General features: G+C 38.6%; 1 protein-coding gene and 1 long non-coding RNA gene across 2 annotated transcripts in view; one reads left to right on the top strand and one right to left on the bottom strand.

The window, feature by feature from the left end:
* Positions 1-22,500, bottom strand: part of LOC135222783 (myeloid differentiation primary response protein MyD88-like) — a 467,144-nt gene that overhangs the window by 34,866 nt on the left and 409,778 nt on the right. The gene's annotated exons all lie outside the window — the stretch shown is intronic.
* LOC135222784 (uncharacterized) lies at positions 4,690-17,367 on the top strand. The gene is made up of 3 exons (XR_010316337.1): positions 4,690-4,745; positions 15,683-15,863; positions 16,870-17,367. It is a non-coding gene; the product is annotated as an uncharacterized LOC135222784 (long non-coding RNA).

Raw genomic sequence — 22,500 nt, 5'->3', positions numbered from 1 at the left:
GAGAGCCTACAACCAGTACGAAAGCTAATTTCCCCAGGTGGGAAGTCTATCTTGATCCTCCAATAAACCTCTGGATCCGACATATGTCCCTGAGTTACACTTTTGGCAAGTATACTTATACACCCCGTTAGGGGACAAAAAAGGGCTTAATCGATCCTTGTGGTTAAAAAAAGAACCAATTGTTAATGGATTTTTGGGGAATAATTTTAAATTGATAGCACCATAGTGATTGTTGATAATTTGTAAAGAACGTTTTCTAAAAGAATCATCGTGTAAAAGGGAAATTTTGGTGTAAACGTTTAACTTGGGTACTGTTGGAGGTTTCATGACATCAGTGAATTGTTTGTGAAGAAATGTGCGAAGTTATTTAAAAAATAATCTTCGCGGGAAGCAGTTATTCATAAAATACCCAAACCTCCTCTACTCATCTTTACCCGAGTTAACTTTCTTTGTAAGCATTCTGTCTTTTGCTCTCTCCACGTAAGGTTGGTTAGCGGTCTTTGGTTCTTTTGTTCTTGTGTGTGTGTGTTTTTTTTTTTTAGATGTCATGTATTGAATTTTAATTTCCTTATGAAATTTTAAGTTTGTACAATAACTTTTTTAGTTATTTATTCATTATTCAACAGATCCCTGATGATGTAATAAAGAAATTATTACAAAACGTCAGAAATAAAGAAATATGTTGGAATTAATTGGTTTCCCTTGTCCCTCGCGCTGATGTGTCTAGCCCTGCTTTTGATATATATATATATATATAATATATATATAGATATATTATATATAATATATATATATATACATATACATACATGCATATATACAGTGGTACCATGAGATACGAAATTAATCCGTTCCGAGGCGGCCTTCGTATCATGAGTTTTTCGTATCTTGGAACACATTTTACATGTAAAATGGCTAATCCGTTCCAAGCCCTCCAAAAACACCCCAGTAAATTATATTTCCAGGCCTAAAACACATGTTCTAGGGTTACGACGCCGATCTGACGGAAGAAATATGACTCCAAAAAGGCAAAATACTGTACATACTTGAGTAATATTCAACTGCATGTAATGTTCAACCCCATTTTTACTGCATATATTAGGACTTTAGCATATGTCCCTTAGCAATAAGCCTAGCCTATGTTAGCAGTTGCTACTGTAGCCTAGTCTATGATTCTGACATCTAAACCTAAGAGCTAAAAGCTTAGAATATGCCAATAAAATGTATAAATAATCAGTATGTACTCATTTCAAATAATTATTAATTAATCATTAACTATAATACACAAAAAAAAAAAAAACTTCCAATCGATTGTTTACATTCAGCTCTTACCCGTCTTACGAGTATCAAACGAACGCCAAGCAATCATTTTTCCTAGCACACAGTAAGCCATAAATTGTCATTAGTATCTCTCCTCAACTAATGAAACTACCAAACAGTATAATGACCATTCATTTCTATTCTTTATTCTATCTTTACCTAATGGACCAGGGAGGATTTTATATCTTGAAGTTACAATGTTTGGAAATTTATATAAATTATTTTTATTTTGTAAATTTTGGTAATAATGACTTTTGATGATGATGCTTATTCATTTTCATCAAATTGTGATATCGAGACAATTATAATGACATTGACAATATTGATATTGGTTTAAAAGTTAGTGTGCATAATCGGTTAACTTACGCACACATATACACCAATTGAACCAATTAATAACTACTGTATATATTTTGTAATTTTATAGGAGTTTCTTGAATAGCTAAGCAATAATATTGTCATGAAATTTGATATTATCTCAGAATATACTACATAAAACATTCCAAAACTAAAATGCAGTCTTTGAAAAAATGTTTTCTTCCCAAAAAAAATATTCTTTTAAAATATCAGTTTTCAAAAGTATCTTATATTTGATTTTTTATTATTAATCTGTGACACAAGGCAAATACAACCATGTATAAGTTTAGATGATAAGTTAAAAAATGAGCAAGAAAATATTCGTTACATTACTGAAGTTGCTAATGCATAATATTGCTGTCATCCTTAAGGGGGCCGGCCAGCTAATGCAGTTTTTTAACGACAGGACTTTGACATTCATACCACTTAATAAGGTGACTTGGGACATCTCCAAACCGCATATGATTTTCGCCTCTGACCTTCGGTTTTGTGACGCCAGGGCAATTTATCCCGAAAATAACCATTTTTCAAATTCTATCTCCTCCCTTGATATTTAATATTAAGACCTGGGATTACTACCATATATAGACCTGATGTCGACCTCCAATCAAATGGAGAGTTTTTTTTCTAAAAGTCATTTTTTTGCTAGATATGAATTTTTCAATATGGTAAAAAAATAAACCCTATAAATCACGAGAAAAAAATTTATAAAAAAAGACAAAACAAAAATTGGAAAAAAGGGCTCTATTTGATTGTTCTATAATGTCTTTCTGAGTTATATACCAAATTCCAATGATATAGCTTCAAAACTAAGTGAGGAGATAGATTTTGAAGGTCAATAAGTATAGTTTTGAGATACGGGCGTTCAAAGTTTTCCTTCGTATTTCTATAAAGACAATGTTAATAAATAATGAATATTATGAATGTATATTTCTTTTTTGTGTATTAATAAACCAAAACTATTTTATTTATCATAATTTAATCATAAATGATGATCCCTTTGCTCACATATCGTAGCCTGGGGCACAGCTTGAGGCAAGATGGGGCACTCCTTCCTACGTAACCCCCTCTCTCCCCTTCACTAACTGCTTATTACAACGAATTTTCTTCTGTATGTTAGCGAGATGTTTTCCTTGTATTTTCCTCTTAGGCATGATGACATTCTTGCCGAAACAAAGATAAACAAACGTAAATGCAAGAGAATGTCAAAGGTGAAACTCGAAAGTGTACTCTCTTTTTACAAAGACAATTTAATAAATCATGATTATTATGAATTTCATATTCCATTTTGGGTATTAAAAAACCAAAACTATGTTATTTATTATAAATGAAGATCTCTTTGCTCAAAGATCGTAGTAGCCTTGGGCACAGTGTGACGTGTGCTGTCAGGCAAGAAGGGGGCGTTACTAGGCAACCCTCCCCTCTCTCTTCACTAAGTACGCGTATATTTATGATATTCTGTAATAATCTTGGCGATTTTTCTTCCGTCTGTATGTTAGCGAGATGTTTTCCTTGTCTTTTCCTCATTGGCATGATGAACTTCTTGCCAAAACATACATAAACATACTTAAAAGCAAGCGAAGTCACGAGGTGAAACTCGAACGTGTAATCTACTTAGACGTCTATGGTCGAACTGATTCATAATTGCACCAGATACTCGCTTATGCGAGCCACGGAATCTCTACAGATGCCATTTCTCACAATTTCTCTGCTAATAATTATCAAAATTTACGATAACAGAAGAAATATTGCATTTTCTTGTACGGATGAATGTTTTAGGCTTATTGAGTTATGTTTACTAATTACCCTGTAACTACGAAAGTAAGAGGAATTTTGACGAAATATTTCGTATACGTATTCTCAATTGCCATATGAAGCTCCATGAATTTTTTAATGACTTTGCATTTTTCGCCCTATACCACCATATACATATAGGGGTTCCGGCCGGCCCCCTTAAGTAGCAACCCCCTGGCACCTCGGGTTCAATAAGCGAATACCACAGGAAAAGGATAGGCAGAGATCCAAGCACTTTCGTCTTTACTAAGACATTTGTCTTTGTAAAGATGAAAGTGCTTGGATTTCTGCCTATCATTTTGCTGTGGTATTTGCTATATATATATATATATATATATATATATATATATATATATATATATATATATATATATATACACGTGTATATATATATATATGTGTGTGTGTGTGTGTGTGTGTGTGTGTGTGTGTGTGTGTGTGTGTGTGTGTGTGTGTGTGTGTGTGTGTGTATTCCGTAGATTTTTTAATTAAACAAAAGCAGTAATGTCCAATGAGGCAATCAGATCAATATTTTGAGATCATTCCTCTTAATATGATAAATCCTTTGTAGTTTTCTCAGATGGCTCAAAGTCAGATGCTGGCATCGGCTTTGGAGTGGCGCTTTCTGAGGTAGAAAGAAGCGGGGTATTATCATCTGTTGTATCTGTATTTACAGTAGAACTGCATGTGTGTTCTCTGTCCTTCTCTCTTCACTGCAATATTTACTGCTCTGTCTTTCTCCCCTTCTTCCTATGATGGTTCCTTGCGCCATTCACCTTTATTGATTTTGTTTTATTGAACTCTGAAGGAAGTCATCAAAAGATGGAAAATGATAAAATACAAATCACAAATATGCACACTGAATTACAATACACATTTGGTATTAGAGGGTAAAATGTCAAAAGGACACCTGTGCTTGACTATCTACCCCAAATCAAGTTTTGTAATGCCATCGCCTTTGTTTTGTCTGGAGATGTCCCTAACAGGTTTGTGTTATTGCACGGTTTCCATTTTAAAGTAATTATTATCATGCATATTGTAATTGAGAAAATTTTATTTAGAAAAATAATTTTCAGATCAACGTAGCCGAATTATAATTCCGTGTCAGCTTGAGCGATGTGAAAGGCCAGCAATTATAAGTTTTTGTCATTCACTTGACTACTTCCGTGCTCAAGGAGTTTTGGGGGTTTGGGAGAGGGTTTTTTTTTGCCTGGTGGTAACTATTGGGAAAAACTACGAGATTCACTGGTAGTTCCATCACCAGTACAGCAATGGTAAGTTTCTTTCATTGTCCTTGAGAATCCAGCCATTATTTGTATATTTAGAATGGGAACATAGTTTTCTCCATTTAAGTTTACCACTTCTACTATTAATAGTTGTTTCATTGGGGTACTGGCTAAAAAGGCAAATGATCATCACAGGTAGGCCTGGGTGTCTGCCCTGACCTCTGTCAACCTACCTTGGCCATTGTGTTTCCAGCCACTTCGTTAAAAATTTTTTTTTTTTTTTTTTTTGTGGTGAACATTTTATGATGATTTGCTTTTTATGTTTTATTTTATTATTGAGTCTTAACTGATTTCTGTGCTTTGTGAATCTTTTATCTATTACAGGTAGCATGGTTTCTGTTCCTGAGAGCTTTTTATGGGGTTCTTAGTTTATTTATCGTGATTGTTTTTCACCTTGTGTGTACCATGTGTGTGGCTCCCTTTGTCCTTATGATAGGTACCATGGAAGGTAAATCCAAATTCCATCATTGTTTGGGAAAAGGGAATTCAGTGATGAGCCTCCTTTGATTCCTCGTTCAATAGCTGCAGAGTCATTGAAGAAATCTTCTCTTGCCCCTGTCAAGGCATGATCGATGTCAGAGGTGGCAGAAAGACAAAAAAGGGATTTTGACGTAGGAAAAATCTATTTCTGGGCGAGGAAACCGTGTCGCCCAGTGAAATACGTTCCTTTAGCGCTATTTTTAAGGTAAAATATTGCTATAATACCAGAGAACTGCTAAATTGGACATGCCAGAATATTCTGACTCGCTCACCTTTATTAAAAGGTGTCGGTATGAATCTGGGGCAAGTGAAAAACACTACCACAGCAGCCTCTCCAATTAGCCTTTTACCATCCACCAAGAAAGTGGCCCATGAGAGTTTCCCACATGTGATCCCCCACCATCCCTTGCCATTGATGAGTGGGAAGGGGGAATATCCTTGGCCTTTGAAGCAGTCAATGTTTCCTGCTTACTCTCTCGCCTTCTCATCCAAGTTCCAGAGAGTAGAGTGAGATAGTTGGGATGGGGTGGACGAGAGTACTCTTGCAGAAAAGCCAAGCAAGGCTTTTCGATGTTGTCCTTGTTTTCACCTAGAGTTTGCAACTGCTATTTCCTCACCTTCAATGTGGCACCCCTCTATAGTGGATAGCAACTTTGGAGAGAGACTGCATCTCTCTTCCAGGAGGAAGGAACACATGTCTCGCAGTAAAATAGGACACCCTTCAAGACACAGCCAATCACCAAGGCAGAGGCATTCATTGGAGCTGTCATTCACTAGGGTGACACACAAGAGGGTGAGTGCTCCCCCTTCGAGTGAAAGCTCCCAATATACAGAGGAGTCAGAGCCTTTATGACTGGAGGAGAGATTCTTGGACCCAGAATAATATACTTGGGTGGAGAAACTTGAGTACAGGCGGCCCTCGGTTAGTGGCAGGGGTTCCGTTCCTGCCCGCCGATGCTAAGCGATTATAAAGCCTACGGCCACTGCACACCTTCATTCGAAAATCTAGGCCAGTCAAAGGCGCCGTAATTCCACAATGGCGCGATAAGTAAAATTATATTTATGCAGTATAGTACTATAGAATTTACTGTACAGTAGTACAGTGCAGTACATTATAGAATTTTATATACTGTAAAGTGAAAAAGCCTAGCTTTTAATCTTTTGGGTGTCTAGAGTATATCAAGATATAATAAGGTTTATTACAGTGTACAGGTAGCTGTAGTGTTTAAGTTACGATAATTTGTCTAACGATAGTCCGATTTTATAAATGTTCATGCTTTTATGTTTAAAATGTGTATGAAAATGTATTACTACATGTAGGGTATTTTTTATTTCTGTGCAGAAATATGATAAAAAGGCAGCTTTTGAAACTGCCCTTCACGTTATCAAATACGATGTTTTTTCATGTTCGTTCTTGTAAGCCGCCATATGCCGCTCTTCCGAAAATATAGAGTTAAAAGCAGGGGAAATTTAGCGATCGATGTGTCGATTTTTTAAATGTTTATGCTTTTATGTTTAAAATGTGTATGAAAATATATTACGTATAGGGTATTTTATTTTTGTACATAAATATGGTACAAATTAAGGCAGCCTTTGTAACTACGCTCCACGTTGTCAGGGGATGTTTTTTAATGTTCGTTCTTGTCCGCCACTGTTCCAATAATATTGTATGTATTCTCATATTACTGTATTATAAAATACTTCAGCAAATCTAAGCCAGTATTCCGCGGAGCGGCCAGTGTTGTGGTTTGAAATCAGCTGATGACGAATACAAGTTTGTTTCGCCATATTTAACGCAATTCTGGGCGAATTCTCTTCCTTCTAGTTAGCATACACGAATATCTAAATATTTGCCTTATATGAGACAAGGTAATTTTTCCTTATACAACGTGTTTTTAGGTGGAAACATGAATTGAATATGTCTCGTTGTGAATGTGAACTACTTTTTTTTTCGTTAACAGATTATGTTGGCGACATGTATATTGCATAAAAAAAATTATGTGATTCCATTCGCAATTCTCCTTTATATCATCGTAATACGAACTTTACGTTATTTATCTCATATCGGCGTGAAACCAACAGTAAAATGTGTTCTTTCAAGCACAGTAGCTTTGATTAAAATGATTTTATCTCAATTTTATCTACTGTTGTGTTTGATGGCATCCGTTTACTGGATTTATCCTTGTTGCCAATGTACGATAATAGTCATTAGCAGCTTGAACAGTTTTCTCATCTTCAGTTATAACTAGGTTTAAATTTAACAATATATTTCCCAATTGATCTTTGATCTATAGCAAATAAAGTTATTACATTAAGATATCTTGGTTCTATTCTACATAACGCCATTCATAACAACTACGGTAATAGTGTACTGTAGTACGATGATTGAAATACAAGCCAAACGGATGTTATCCAATTCGGTTGTACTTAGAAAAAAATAAAAAGTCATTTCTCGTTCGGTTGTTCATGGCTGTCACACGTTCACGCAACGAGTATAACGTTAAAATCATACTTTCATCATTCTCTTTTGCTGTTATTGAACTTATGTAACTAGAAGATGGGATAAAGTTAGGCTAATGTGATTTGGTCTCTCATAAAATCGGACTATCGTAAGACGAATTATCGTAACTTAAACACTACAGCTACCTGTACACTGTATAAACCTTATTATATCTTGACATGCTCTAGACACCCAAAGGATTAAGCTAGGCTTTTTCACTTTACAGTATATTTATAATGCTATAATGTACTGTACAGTACTACTATACAGTAAATTCTATAGTACTATACTGCATAAATATAATTTTACTTATCGCGCCATTGCGGGATTACGGCGCCTTTGACTGGTCTAGAGTTTCGAAAGAAGGTGAGCAATGGCCGTAGGCTTTAAAATCGCTTAGCGTCAAAAATCACTTAGTGCCGGCGGCCAGGAACGGAACCCCTGCCGCTAACCGACGGCCGCCTGTATAGGTAATTGGATATTAAATCATATTTAAAGTGTAATATTTGTGAATATGATTATTCATGCTTTAATATATAAATAAAAAAGTTTTAAATTTTGTATCAGAAAATTGTCTTTTACATGTAGTCTGAATGAGAATCTAATTAACCTTAGTGTATTGTAACAATAAAGATCCAAATTTGTTTTTAATCCTTGTGCTATTTCAGTCTGTATCCTACATATATTTACATATACAGTAGTCCTCCTCTGTTCTTGAATTTGGTGATATAAAAGGTTCCTTTAATTTGTGAATGTTACAACATTTTGCTAAATTGGTAAATTTTGAAATCAGACAATAGAATTGGTGATGAAAAAGTTGAAGAAAATATATATAAATAAACATTACCTTAATATAATTCATCTAGCCCTAAATCCCCAAAAACCGCACCAAAATTTACCACATTGGCAACCCTGTTACCTCCTATTCTGTCCGCCAGTTGGCAACACTGTCGTTGACAGATACGAAAACCTTCCCTCAAATCAGTTGTTTAACGAGCGCCCGTGTGTTTACATCACGGCCGCATCTTTATAAATTTCCTTAAACATTTTTGTGCCTTTAAGCTTTCATTATTTGTTAAATGAAACTTTATATGAATTACCACTCACGCATTACATCACGAAATAGTGAATTAACTTTGATTTCTGTTGTGGTTCTTATCTTAAATTACGAACTTTTGCGCGACCCGGAACTACTGACCATGTCCCATTTCTACAATGGATTACCAAGAAATTACGATGCTTTTCCTTCTGCCAGCAACATCAGGAACTGCCCGGTTTGTGGGACAAGGATGAGTAGCAGGGAGTATGAACCCCATGACATTTGTAGTTCTTGTCGTGGACAGGTTTGTGACTTGACTTCTCGTTGTGACGTATGTAAGCCTGGTCTGACGAGGATATGACTGCTTATATGAAACGCCAAACAATCTTGCAGCGTAAAAGATCGGTTAAGGAGAAAAAGAAAAAATCGATTGCTAAAACTGTATCTAACGAATTCTTTGACTTGGGCGCTCATGATTCTGGCTCTTCGGTTTCGGTATCGTACGACTCCGATTCCGAATTAATTGATGCTTTGCCCCTGTACAACCGGTAATTAGTGAAGTTAGTTCTGATGTAGATTCGAAGATTTTGGCAATGGAAACTACCTGGAAACAGAATTTTAAGAAATTACAGCTTAGTCTAGATAGAGATATTTCTGCTAAGTTAACAATCTGTCAGAGAATTTTCAAGAAGCCTTTACTAGAATGTCTAACACACTTTTAGATTCATTTTCAGCTCCTCGTCAGGTACCTGTCGACAGCACCATGGGTAACGGTGCGACAGATACCCCGGCTTGTGAACCCCGTCGTGGCGAAGGCCTAGGGGGGATCCGGTCCGGGCAGGTGCCTAACGAATCTTTACCCAACGTGTCCCCTGTTAGTCCCGTAACAGTGCCAAAGGGCGCTTATTTAGGAGAAGGGGGGAGGGATATTAGTGTCAGACCTAAGATAGCTAGTCGTCAGGATTTTTACTTTCAGAGGAAGTTTCTAAGTTAGGATCTGACGATGATGATGATGATGACGCGGATTCGTGTGATATTGATGTTTCCTCGAATGGATGTCATGATGTAGAATTCAAGAAACTTTTTGATTTAATTTTGAGTTTTCTTCCTCAGGCGAGGCCTAAAGAGCAGAAGCAGCCTCCGCCTCGTTGTATTACAGAAGGGATTTTTCTTGACGGTCCTTCCCGGTCACGGGAATTTTTACGTTTTCCCTTTGCCCAGAGGTTCGCGAGAGTGAGGACGGACGTTGCCGCTAAACTTTCGAAGGTGATCGCGGGGAAGGGAAGAGGAAGCTCTCTTCTCTTCTACGACACCGGAGAGGAGTTTACCAGGTGGCGGATGATTCTTCATTCTCTCGACCCCCCAAGCCAAATCCTGATTTTGTCCGACGTTTCAAGTCAACCCTTGCCTTCTAAGGCTTCGGTCTCTGTCTCAATTGAAGATTTTATTGCTATGGAGGCTGTTATGAGCTCCTTACAAGAAGCTCAATCCTTCAATATGTGGGTCCTCGGAGGGCTTTTAATGTATATCAAGGACTCCGGGTTTGTTCCTCCTGATGCTCCTCTTTTTGAGAAATTCTGCTCATCCATTTCAATCGCTTCTGTACATCAGAACGAGCTTGCTGCTTCAATGCAGGCCTTTCTTGTTTCTCTAAGGCGTAACCTGTATTTGTCGCAGTTACCCTCCTCTGTATCGGAGATTCAGAGAACCCGTCTGTTGTCCTCTTCTCCTTTTGGCGATTTCCTTTTCGATATTTCTGTGCTTTCTGAGGTTTTGAAGGAACATCAAGGTGATGCCTCTTCCCAAGCTCACTGGGCCTTATCAAGAGCTTTTTCCTCTGGTCTTCCTCCCATTCCTTCAAGGAGTAAGCGTAAGTTTAGGACCAGATCTGTACCTTCTGCTCCAGCCCAACAACCTCCTTCTGGCTCTTTTTCCAGAGTACATCTCAGGTTGCTGGTGCCTCTTCTTCATCCTCTGGTGCTCACCCTTTGAAACGCGGGAGAGGTTCTTGGCGTGGCTCCAAGGGCAGAGAAAGAGCTCAACCTCCAGGAGGACCTTCTTCTTCTTCTTCTTCTTCTTCCTTGTCTCTGCGTAAGAATTTTCGGAAGTAGGAGTCATCACCTCGCCTGGAGACCGCAGTAGGAGCTTGTCTTCTCCCGCCATTGGTCAGCTTGGCAGGGGAGAGCAGTGGATGCTTGGGTGGTGGAGGTCCTGAAGGAAGGTTACGAGATCCCTTTTGTTTCCAGACCTCCACTTTCCAATCGTCCTCTCGAGTTCAGCAGTTATTCCCCTCACTCAATCAGGGGTCAAGCCTTGGAGAAGGAGCTTTCGGCCCTCTTGGAGAAGGATGCCATTAGAGCGAGCTCCTCCTTCTCCCGGGTTTTTGGTTTTACTCTCGGATGTTTGTAGTTCTAAAGGCCTCGGGTGCCTGGCGCCCCATCATAGATCTTTCGGTTTTGAACAAGTTCATTCTAAAGTCCAAGTTCAGGATGGAGACGTCCAGACTGTTCTTTCATCCGTCAGGAGGGGGGTGGGGACTGGATGATTTCCATCGATCTGCAGGATGCTTATCTTTGCAAATCCCCATCCATCCAAGAAGCAGACCTTACCTTCGGTTTTTCACGGACTCGGGAGTTTTCCAGTTCAAGACCCTTTGTTTCGGCCTCACCACTGCTCCACGGTCTTTTCTCGGGTGATGGCTCCTGTTTCAGCTATTCTGCATCAGTTAAATGTAAGGATGCTTCGGTATCTGGACGATTGGCTAGTCCAGGCCGAATCTCTAGAGAAATGTCTCCGGTCGAGGGAGATAGTTCTGTCTCTTTGTGTCGAGTTGGGCATTCGTGTCAACTTCGACAAGTCCAATCTAATCCTTGCCAGATCATGACTTATCTGGGGATTGTTTTGAATTCCCAGATTTTGAGGGCTTCTCCCGCTCAGAAACGGATAGACAAGCTTCTGAGTCTGATCGAAGAATTTTTGTCCTCCGTAATGCAGCCAGTTTCTCTTTGGAGGTCTCTCCTGGGCCATTTGTCATCCCTCATCCAACTGGTTCCCGGAGGTCGTCTCAGAATGAGGTCCCTTCAGTCGACACTTCGCCAGTCATGGGATTTCGTGTCCGAGGACACGATAGTCGCCTCTTCTCCACAATGTCGGAAGGATCTCCGTTGGTGGATGCAAGTTCACCGCCTCAAGTCAGGGACACCTCTTCTTTCGGTTCCTCCGGACCTAATGTTTTGGTCAGACGCCTCGGATCAAGGTTGGGGCGCACACCTGGGCTCCGAAGCCGCTTGGGCGGGCCTTTGGTTAGAGGAGGAGAGGAGCATGTCAATAAATTGGAGGGAACTGAGGGTGGCAGTGTACCTAGGCCTTCTTTCATTTCAGGAACAACTGTTGGAGTCGGTTGTCGCGATCTTTGTCGACAACACCACAGCAGTCTCGTACTTGAGAAACCAAGGCGGCACACAGTCGGATCTTCTCACTCAAGAAGCCCCGATCAATCCTGTGTTGGGCAGAAGACAGGGGGATTACGTTGGTCCCTCAGTTTATCCTGGGCCATCACAACGTCTTAGCAGACGCCTTGTCGAGACCGAACGAAGTTCAAGGGTCGGAGTGGACCACTTTGCCAGGAAGTCTTCGACAGCCTCAGGAAGAAATGGCCTGTCACAGTCGATCTGTTTGCCACCCCACTGATTTTCGGTGCCAGATATTCTTCGCCCCTTACCAGACTCCTCAGAGTGCCGGGACAGACTCTCTTTTGCAGGACTGGGAGGGACTTCAAGCCTATGCTTTTCCTCCGTTCTCTCTGGTGAGGTCAGTCCTCAACAAAGTGAGGGCAACCAAGCGTCTGGATCTCACCTTGATCGCCCCCTTCTGGCCACAGAAGGAGTGGTTTCCCGACCTTCTGGAAGCACTGGTGGTTGTGGAACCCACCCCCCATTCGCCTGCCAGAGAGACCAGATCTTCTCAAACAACCCCATTTCATCGGTTCCATCAGAGGCTCCACATGCTTCATCTTCATGCCTGGAGACTGTCAGGAGGTTCTCCAAGCACGAAGGGTTCTCCTCCAGAGTGGCGCGACAGTTGGCTCTTGCCAGGCGGCAATCAACCAGAGTAAATTATCAGGCTAAATGGTCGGTTTACAGGCGTTGGTGTAAGTCTCAAGGACATTCAATTTCTAGACCTTCCTTACCGAAAGTAGCGGAGTTTTTAGTTCATTTTACATCATGACAGGGCCCTGTCACCTTCGTGCATTAAGGGTTATAGGTCTATGCTTTCCTATGTTTTTAAGGCAATGGCTTCCTGAGATCTCTTCAATCTTATGTCATTAGAGATTTACTTCGATCTTTTCCCTATCTCGACCCAGGCCGCAGTGTTCGCCTCCGACATGGGACGTTAACAAAGTCCTTCAAGCCTTAAGGTTCCCTCCGTTTGAGCCTCTGAATTCTGCCAAATTTAGGGACCTCTCTTCTAAGACACTCTTCCTTGTCTCACTGGCTACAGCCAAGAGGGTGGGTGAACTGCAAGCACTCTCTTTTCTGGTTGCCAGATCTGGACAAGACATGATTTTGTCATACCTTCCTGAATTTGTCGCAAAGACTGAATCGTCTGATAATCCCATTCCCAGGTCTTTCGTACTGAAGTCGCTGGTCGACTTTGTTGGTAATTTAAATGAGGAATTAGTTCTTTGCCCTGTTAGGGCGCTCTCATGTTATTTACGCCGCCACGAAGGACATTCAGGGTCGTCCCCCCGTCATCTGTTTGTTTCACCCCGAAATGTCAAGAGACCTATTTCAAAGAATGGTGTATCCTTTTTTCTCAGAGATCTTATCGTTAAAACTGGTGGTTCGGCTGCTGGGGAAGACCAGACGCCGAGAGCACACAGTATTAGAGCAGTTGCTACATCAGTAGCTTTTATGAAGAATGTCTCAGTCGCCAAGGTGCTTGAGGCGGCGACTTGGCGTTCTATTCTGTTTTTGCCTCTTTTTACTTGAGGGATATTTCTCTAGTTCTAGGCGACCTTCGTTCTTTGGGCCCGTTGGTGATGGCAGGACAGGTCGTCAGACAGGAGAATTAGGTAGTCTTCCTGTTTTACGTTTGGTTGCTACCTGTATATTATTCATTAATTTTTTTGTTGTATATATTTTTTGTTTTTGTATTATAACCCATGGCAGTTTTTGACGTAGTTATAATGGGAATTAGGCAGTTGGTATTTAGGTGTTTTTGATGTACAGGACTGACTGCTTGGCAACTCATGCTGCTTCCATTTTCAGTGTGAAATGGTTCCAGCCACTGGGTTGTCGGCACTGGCGACTACGCTTCTCCCGAGTCGATGCTGACCTAGGACTAGCCACTGGTTCGCTTGTCCTGACGACTCCTGCTTCTTCCACTGTCCTGGACAGGGAATTAGTCGATGGATCGTCTGCTGTCATCTGGTGACTCGCTCACCATCGCTACTTTTTGTCTCACCTGTCTTCTCAGAGTCATGAAACACTCGTGGAGATCCATGGCGAACATTTAAGTCTCCCTGGAGTTTCTTGTTGACGAAGTCGGTTGCGTTGATACACCCCGATGATCGTGTAACATGAGACCAGGTTGGACTGTCAGGCATTCGTCCTTCGGGACTGAATCGCCTTTTTGCTCCGCGCTCCTTTCTCTTGGCACCAGAAAGCTCGAGTTAGGAGTTGCTCATGAGCCGATTCGTTGCTGGCGACTTCGGGTTGCGTTGATACACCCCCAAGGTGGTTTGCTTAGCTTTGAATCGCCCAGACAGTCCAGACACTCATCCTTTAGGGAAAGAATAGTGCTTGATAGTCTTCAGGGTGCAAGCCTTGCTGTCCGCAATTCGTCTGACTGGTCACCTGGTCGGTCACCTGACTTTAGTACAGACGGACTGACTATGCACTTACTCCTTGTCCTGTGCTACCGCAGTTGTGGCATTATGGTAGGAGACTTTGAGTTGTTAGTATCTTTGACCTTGGGTTGAGTTTTGACTGCCTATGATATATATTTCTTTGTTTGTTTTCTCCTATTCTGTCCGAAGGGAAATTGTATTCAGATTCCCTCCTCCTTTTCAATGTGGTTAATCCTGGGCTAGATGAATTATATTAAGGTAAATGTTTATTAATATGGAATTTTTATTCTAAAATTAATATTAATAATACTTACCTGTATAATTTATCTAGTCCCACCCAGCCTACCCCACGATCTGCCTATCACAACTGATTTGAGGGAAGGTTTTCGTATCTGTCAACGACAGTGTTGCCAACTGGCGGACAGAATAGGAGGTAAACAGGGTTGCCAATGTGGTAAATTTTTGGTGCGGTTTTTGGGGATTTAGGGCTAGATAAATTATACAGGTAAGTATTTATTAATATTAATTTTAGAATAAAAATTCCATATTTGTATGAGCATTTTTATGGTACAAGGAGTTACTGTTCTTTATTTTTATGACAGAATGTCAATTCATTAGAACTTTCCCAGAATCTTTTTATTGATATGTAGAATAAAACACCCCTAGTAATTCCTAATATGTAATAAAATCACTGAACAAGGAAGGGCCAATTTAGAGACTGAAGTCTTGCTTTTGGTGTACGTAAACCTTTTGTGTATTGGCATTTTATATATAAGTAGTACGTAGTTTGTAATTGAGAGATGGGTTTAAGTACATGTAACATCCAACAGGTAATGTATTGCAGACTAAAGTATTCCTTCCTAGATCATGCTCTCTCCTTAATGAGCCATGTGAGTCAGAGTATAAATTGGTAGGATTCTAAGAGTTCTGAATTATTAATGCTCTGTAACAATGTATTTGGTAAAACAATGACATGGATGTACAGGTATTTGTTTATACGTAAATGTTTCAAATTGATCACTTAATATGTTATTTATTTATTTTTTTTTTTCAAGTGTAATGCCTCGTGCCACTATCCAAGAATTACCAAGTGCCCCAATGCTACCTTCAAGTCTAGAAAGTATAAACTCTCATTCACCGTCTTCATCACTTAACTTCTTCTCAAAACTTTTGAGAAAAGGGGATTCTTGTGGAAAAACGAAAGTTGGTTCTCTATCCGAGTCTACATTTTATCAGGTATAGTTCCCTCTCTTAATATGAGTTAAACTTTAGTCTTAGATACTGTACATTTATTTATTATTTGATATTTTGTAAATTAAAAGTAATTTATCTTCAAATTTAATAAAAACATTTTTCTTTCGCAGTAAACTGCCTTGCTGTGATCATTATTCTTGATATGTATTGTAGTAGTACTAGTATATTATATTCAGTTGTGTGGATTATCCAAATTACTACTTACTGGCATGTTATATGATATGTAAAACAGTTGAAATTAGTGGGGTAATTAGTTAATGATACTGAATTTTGTAAAGCATTGGCATTTCTTTGAACTGTTTATACAAGTAAGCAGAAAGAATTCCATACATACCATACTTTCTGGCATACAGGTCAATTGTTTTCCCTAAAAATGTCAACAAACTGCTTTACATGGCTGATATTATGTTAAGAGAATCAGAAAAAGAGTAGAAAGGTAGATTTTAGGGGAGGTGGAAAATTTTTATTAACGGGAGATAGTATACAGTGGTACCTCAGGATACAAAATTAATCCGTTCCGAGGCGGATTTCGTAACCTGAGATTTTTGTATCGTGAACCGCATTTTACATGTAACTTGCCTAATTTGTTTCAAGCCCTACAAAAACACCCCAGTAAATTTTATAGTAAAGCTAAATTGACCAATAAACAATGAAATACGTATAATAATTTGGACCATTCAATACCTAACAACTTTTATTGTAGTATGTACCTGTAAATAAAGTGTATTAGTGTACATGGTACAAGAAATACTTTACTTACATGTACATACATATGTAGTAAAATGTGGAACCTAACCTTACTTTTCGAGTGAGGCGATCTCCGAAAGTGGCGACAGAGGAGGAGGACAAATGGCAGAAAACATGAACACTTAACTTTACGAAATACATTAAAAAATGGCAGAAAACATTAACACTAAACTTTACGAAACACATCAACAAATGGCAGAAAACATTAACACTTGATTATCTCCATCTTCGTTCTCCATAGAAAGCATCCTCTTCTTTCCATGAACTTCAGCAACATTCTTGGGACCAATGGCTAATAACGTAAGTAATTAAGTTCAAACACAACACGACAAAGTAACTTTGTCAACGATCTTCAACGTCTCTTGTTTTTTAAATTTACCTCTGTACTTGTCGTAACGTATTCTTCATTTGGACTGAAGATGAACCCAGGGAAGGGTTCGAAAGCTTTCTGTAAAGTCTTCAAAATTATACACAGACTTTTTACACTTTGTATTATTGTGGACCCTTTAGAACAAAGTAACTTACAGTACAACTCAAGTGAAATCCCTAACACGAATTTACGTTAACCCTCTTACGCCGACTGTACGTATTTTACGTCGACATTTTTTGTCTCCAGTGTGCCGACTGGACGTATTTTACGTCGACTTACAAAAGTTTTTTTTTTAAATTCGCGGAAAAATACTTATAGGCCTACCAGCCTAAAACTTTTGAATCACGCGCCTTGGGGGATGCTGGAAGTTCACGGATCAAGGTGTTGTTTTGTTTACAATCGTTACGCAGGCGCGCAAGCGCAAATTTCTTTCTTGCCGCACTAAAAAGTATCTGTGACACATCTCAGAAATTATTTCGTCACTTTGACATAATTTTTGTACCATTATAAATTAGCCGTTACATGAAGTATTATATATGAAAATGTGCGCATTTATATGTAGAATACAACAATAAAATACTCATGATTGTAGCTTTTATCAGTTTTGAGATATTTTCATATAAATAACGATAATTGCCAAAATTTCAACCTTCGGTCAACTTTGACTCTACCGAAATAATGGAAAAATGCAATTGTAAGCTAAAACACTTATATTCTAGTAATATTCAATCATTTACCTTAATTTTGCAACTAATTGGAAGTCTCTTGTACAATATTTTGATTTATGGTGAATTTATGAAAAAACTTTTTCCTTACGTCCGTGCGGTAACTCTTCCGAAAAAAATCATACATGCGATTGTGGTAATGTTTGCACCATTTTAAAATTAGCCGTTATATAAAGTTTTATATATGGAAATGTGTGCAATTTCATGCACAATACAACTAAAAACAACCCATGGTTGTAGCTTTTATCAGTTTTGAGATATTTTCATATAAATAACGATAATTGCCAAAATTTCAACCTTCAGTCAACTTTGACTCTACCGAAATGGTAGAAAAACGCAATTGTAAGCTAAAACGCTTATATTATAGTAATATTCAAGCATTTACCTTCATTTTGAAACAAATTGGAAGTCTTTAGCACAATATTTCGATTTATGGTGAATTTATGAAAAAAATAAAATTTTCTTTACGTCCGCGAGGTAACTCTTCCGAAAAAATCATACGTGCGATTGTGGTAATGTTTGCACCATTTTAAATTAGCCGTTACATAAAGTTATATATGAAAATGTGCGCAATTTCATGTAGAATACAACTAAAAATAATTGAAGGTTGTAGCTTTTCTCATTTTTGAAATATTTGCATATAAATCACGATAAATAGAAAAAAACCACGTTCGGTCAACTTTGACTCTACCGAAATGGTCGAAAAACGCAATTGTAAGCTAAAACTCTTACAGTCTAGTAATATTCAGTCATATATCTTCATCTTGAAACAAATTTGAAGTCTCTAGCAAAATATTTAGATTTATGATGAATTTAAAAAAAAATCTTTCCTTCCCTCCGCGCGCGGATTCTCCGCCACAAATCTCCGAAATACGTACGTCCCATTCTCGGAATATTTGCTCCATTTCATATTAGGCATTTCATAGAGTTTTATTTATGAAAATGTGTGCAATTTCATGCAGAATAAAACGAAAAATATTTGAAGGTTGTAGCTTTTCTTATTTCTGAAATAATTGCATATAAAAAATATATATATAAAAAAATTCGACATTCGGTCAACTTTAACTCGTCAGATATGGTCGAAAACTGCAATTGTAAGCTAATACTCTTACAGTATAGTAATATTCAATCATTTGTCTTCATTTTGAAAGAAATTGGAAGTCTCTAGGACAATATTTAGATTTATGGTGAATTTTTGAAAAAAAAATATTTTTGTTTACGTCCGCATGTTACGAATTTCATGCATTATTTTGTGATATATTTTATCTGTGTTCTTTTATCGTTTTACAAGTGTTTTATATACAAAATGATCGCAATTTAGTGTACATTACAACAAAAAAAAGTAACTTGTTACCTTTAACCGTTTTGCGCACAGCGCGATTTGAATACAATTATATATGAAATTTTGTTTTTGCGCTATCATATATCGCATTATTTATATATATAATGATAATTTTTAATTTCTGATGTTGCATACTAAACTTCAGGCAATGACAAAAAAAAGGGCCAAAAATGAACTCTTAATCTTGAAAACTAAGCGCGCTGTGATTTTTTTAAAAAAATAATTTTTCCGCTTCCGCTCACACTCCTAAACCCCTCCGGCACTCGGGAGACAATTTTTTATTTACCGCTCCGGCGTAAGAGGGTTAACAAACGGAATACGTATATGTGAAGGAATGAATTCCAGTGTTTACGATAACACTGCCGCAAAAAAAGGTCATGGAACGCCTTTACATAGAGGCATGATGCTGACTAATAGGCGGTGACTAGCATCAGGAACCAATGGGAGAGCTGGAGGATGGTGTGAGTCTACTCGGTTGGCGGTGCGCAAGTTTCAAAATTGTTATCGGTGGTGCTGGCGAATCTCGGGACTTTACAGCAACAACCTTTCGTAACCTGAACTATTTTCGTATGTAGAGCCAAAAAAAATCTTCGTATTTGCTTTCGTAACTTGAATTTTTCGTAAGTTGGGACTTTCGTATGTCGAGGTACCACTATACTGGTGTGTATATAGCAGTTGCTGAGAGGGCAGTAAGACTAGCACAGCCTGGATGAAGGGGCAAAGTGATGGTTAGATTATTACTCATAAATAAAGTGGCCTTTTCTTAGACAGAGCAAAGAATTATGCTGCATATTAAGACCTGTACTCTATAAAGTAGAATCATATCATTATTCAGTAGATGAGACATATTCATATGGAGCAAGCCCACAGGGGCCATTGACTTGAAATTCAAGATTCCAAAGAATTTGGTGTTCATTAGGAAGAAGTAAGATGAAGTGCAAAGGGAAATACAGAAAGAAGAGGACCACTTATTAAAAAAGTTCAAAATAATAGGTAAATAGATAAAAATGTATCAGAATGCAAGAAGAATAGTGTTAGGGTAGTAATGCATTGCATTTTTGCTTGAACTTCTGAAGTTCCAACAGTGTGAGGAGTAAAGGACCCTGGCATTGAGAAGTTTGACAGCAAGGCACATTTACTGCATATTTTTGCTGCTTTTCAGCAAATCTTGTTGCTCTCTGCAGATAAAGGGGATCAGGGATCAATTACTACTGGTATGGAACAGAAACCTATCATCACGAACCCCACTATCCAAAAGAGATAAATCTTTGGCAGAAACAGACATCCATAACTGAGAACAGTATTCCTGTAAAGGAAGAACAAATGATCCAAAACAGATTGCATTGATTTTATCACTGTTAAGATGTTTGAGGCCTTACAGAAAATACCTAATTTATGTGCATCATCTGTGGAAACTTTCATTGGATGTTTCTGAAAAGATAGATTTGAGTCAAAAGTTACATCTAGAATAGTTAAAGCTTCAGACTCATTCAGCAAAGTTCCATCCATCAGAAGACCTGAAGGGGAAGATGGAGAGGGTAACCTCTACCCCACCAACTAGTACATCATTCTCTGATCCAGTCCATGCCACAATTGAGGCTGAGGACAATTTAATTTCTCCTGAGTGGAGACTACTACACCGACAAGTGTTGCATCATGGGCATACTGAACAATCTTGTTTTCCAGGCCCAACAACCATATCACTTGTATACACCAGAAATAACAGTGAACCAAAAACACTTACCTGTGGAACTCCAGATACAATAGATCTTGGCTCAGTAAAGATCCTGTCCGCAGCAACTCGCTGCTCCCTACCTGTAAGGAAATCTTGAAGTAATCCTAAAACATATCCACCCACTCCAAGTTTCTGAAGTATATAAATAAGTGCCTTGTGATTTACTAAATCAAAAGCAGCAATAAAATATGTTTGAATTACTCTGCACTCCAAATCCTCATCAAGGTTCTCTTGCAAATGGCATGTCAAGTCAAAAACAGCATTGCAGGTGCCTAACTGCTTCCTGTATGCATATTGAGTATCATCTAACAATTCTTTTAAATTCTACATACTTGTAAAGTGGCTTAAAAAGGGATTTTGACGGAGGACAAATCTATTGGGGCTGGGCTCAGCCTGTGTCGCTCCGTGAAATGGTTCCTTTGATACTCATTTCTAAGGTATAAATATTGCTATACATACCAGAGAAAAAAGAGAAACGATAGTGCCAGAATATCCTGGCTCGCTCACCTTTTAATTAAAGGTGTCGGTATAGTAAAAGAGCGAGTGGATACCACTACCAGAGGTCCCTTGCCATTTAGTCTCCTCCTCCGCCAAAATCCCTCACCTACAGAGGAGCCGAACTAAGGCCCCGCTACCCGCTACTACTACGGTCAGCGTCTTTGTCGTCATTCCTTTCTATAGCATTTTCGGCGCCACGCGTTTTTGTTCTGTGCTGTGTTTACACTAGGAATTTTATCCCTTATTTCCAAGATGGCTCAACAAGCTTCTGCATCCAAGTTAAGTACTGCTATTAAGGTTTTAGATCTTTTTTATGAGGATCTTCTACGTTTTTGACGTGTTTTTGAGTCTTAGAAGTGCAGCAGTGGGAGCATCATTGTTCTCGCGCCACCTTCTCTCGGCTCGTCGACCGCATGGCAGTTTCACATGCTCCATTTGATCCCCCATACCATTTGGGACCTACTATGTTCAGCAGTATATTCATATATATATATATATATATATATATATATATATATATATATATATATATATATATATATATATATATATATATATCATATTTTTGTTCCTATTTAATGCAGTTAGCTTTGTTTTTTACATACTAGTCCTTTCATGGGGGTTTTTGCTCTGACCGCATGTTTCGGATCTTAGCCTAGCCTGGTTAGATCTCGATTCCCTGTTGTTAGGAGTTTTTGGTTTTTGGCCCTCATGCCTTTACTTAGGACCTTATCCCTTCGTATTCTTGTCCTTCTGCCCCCTATCGCCTGCCCCGATTCTTTCGGTACGGCATACTGACTAGCCGCTATGAGTGACGCGGCTAACACACCCAAATCTTCGGATTTGCGATTAGCCTATCCACTCTAGGACAACATCTTTGCCGTAAACTGACTTAAGTTCCCTCCTGCCGCTTCATGGCATCTCTACAGATGCCATTGCTCACAATTTTTTTGACAATAATTATAAAAATTTTATGATAACAGAAGAAATATTGCATTTTCTTGTACGGATAAATGATTTTGGCTTATTGAGTTACGTTTACTAATTACCCTGTAACTACGAAAGTAAGAGGAATTTTGACGAAATATTTTGTATACGTATTCTCCATTGCTAAATGAAGCTCCATGAATTTTTTCATGACTGCATTTTTCACTCCATACCCCCATATATAAGGGTTCCGGCCGGCCCCCTTAAGCCTATGT

This window comes from Macrobrachium nipponense, chromosome 8 (genome assembly GCF_015104395.2).
Source record: "Macrobrachium nipponense isolate FS-2020 chromosome 8, ASM1510439v2, whole genome shotgun sequence".
In the NCBI taxonomy this organism is placed as follows: Eukaryota; Metazoa; Arthropoda; class Malacostraca; order Decapoda; family Palaemonidae; genus Macrobrachium; species Macrobrachium nipponense.
Note: the sequence above shows the minus strand (reverse complement) of the source record. Positions and strands in the feature narration are given on the sequence as shown.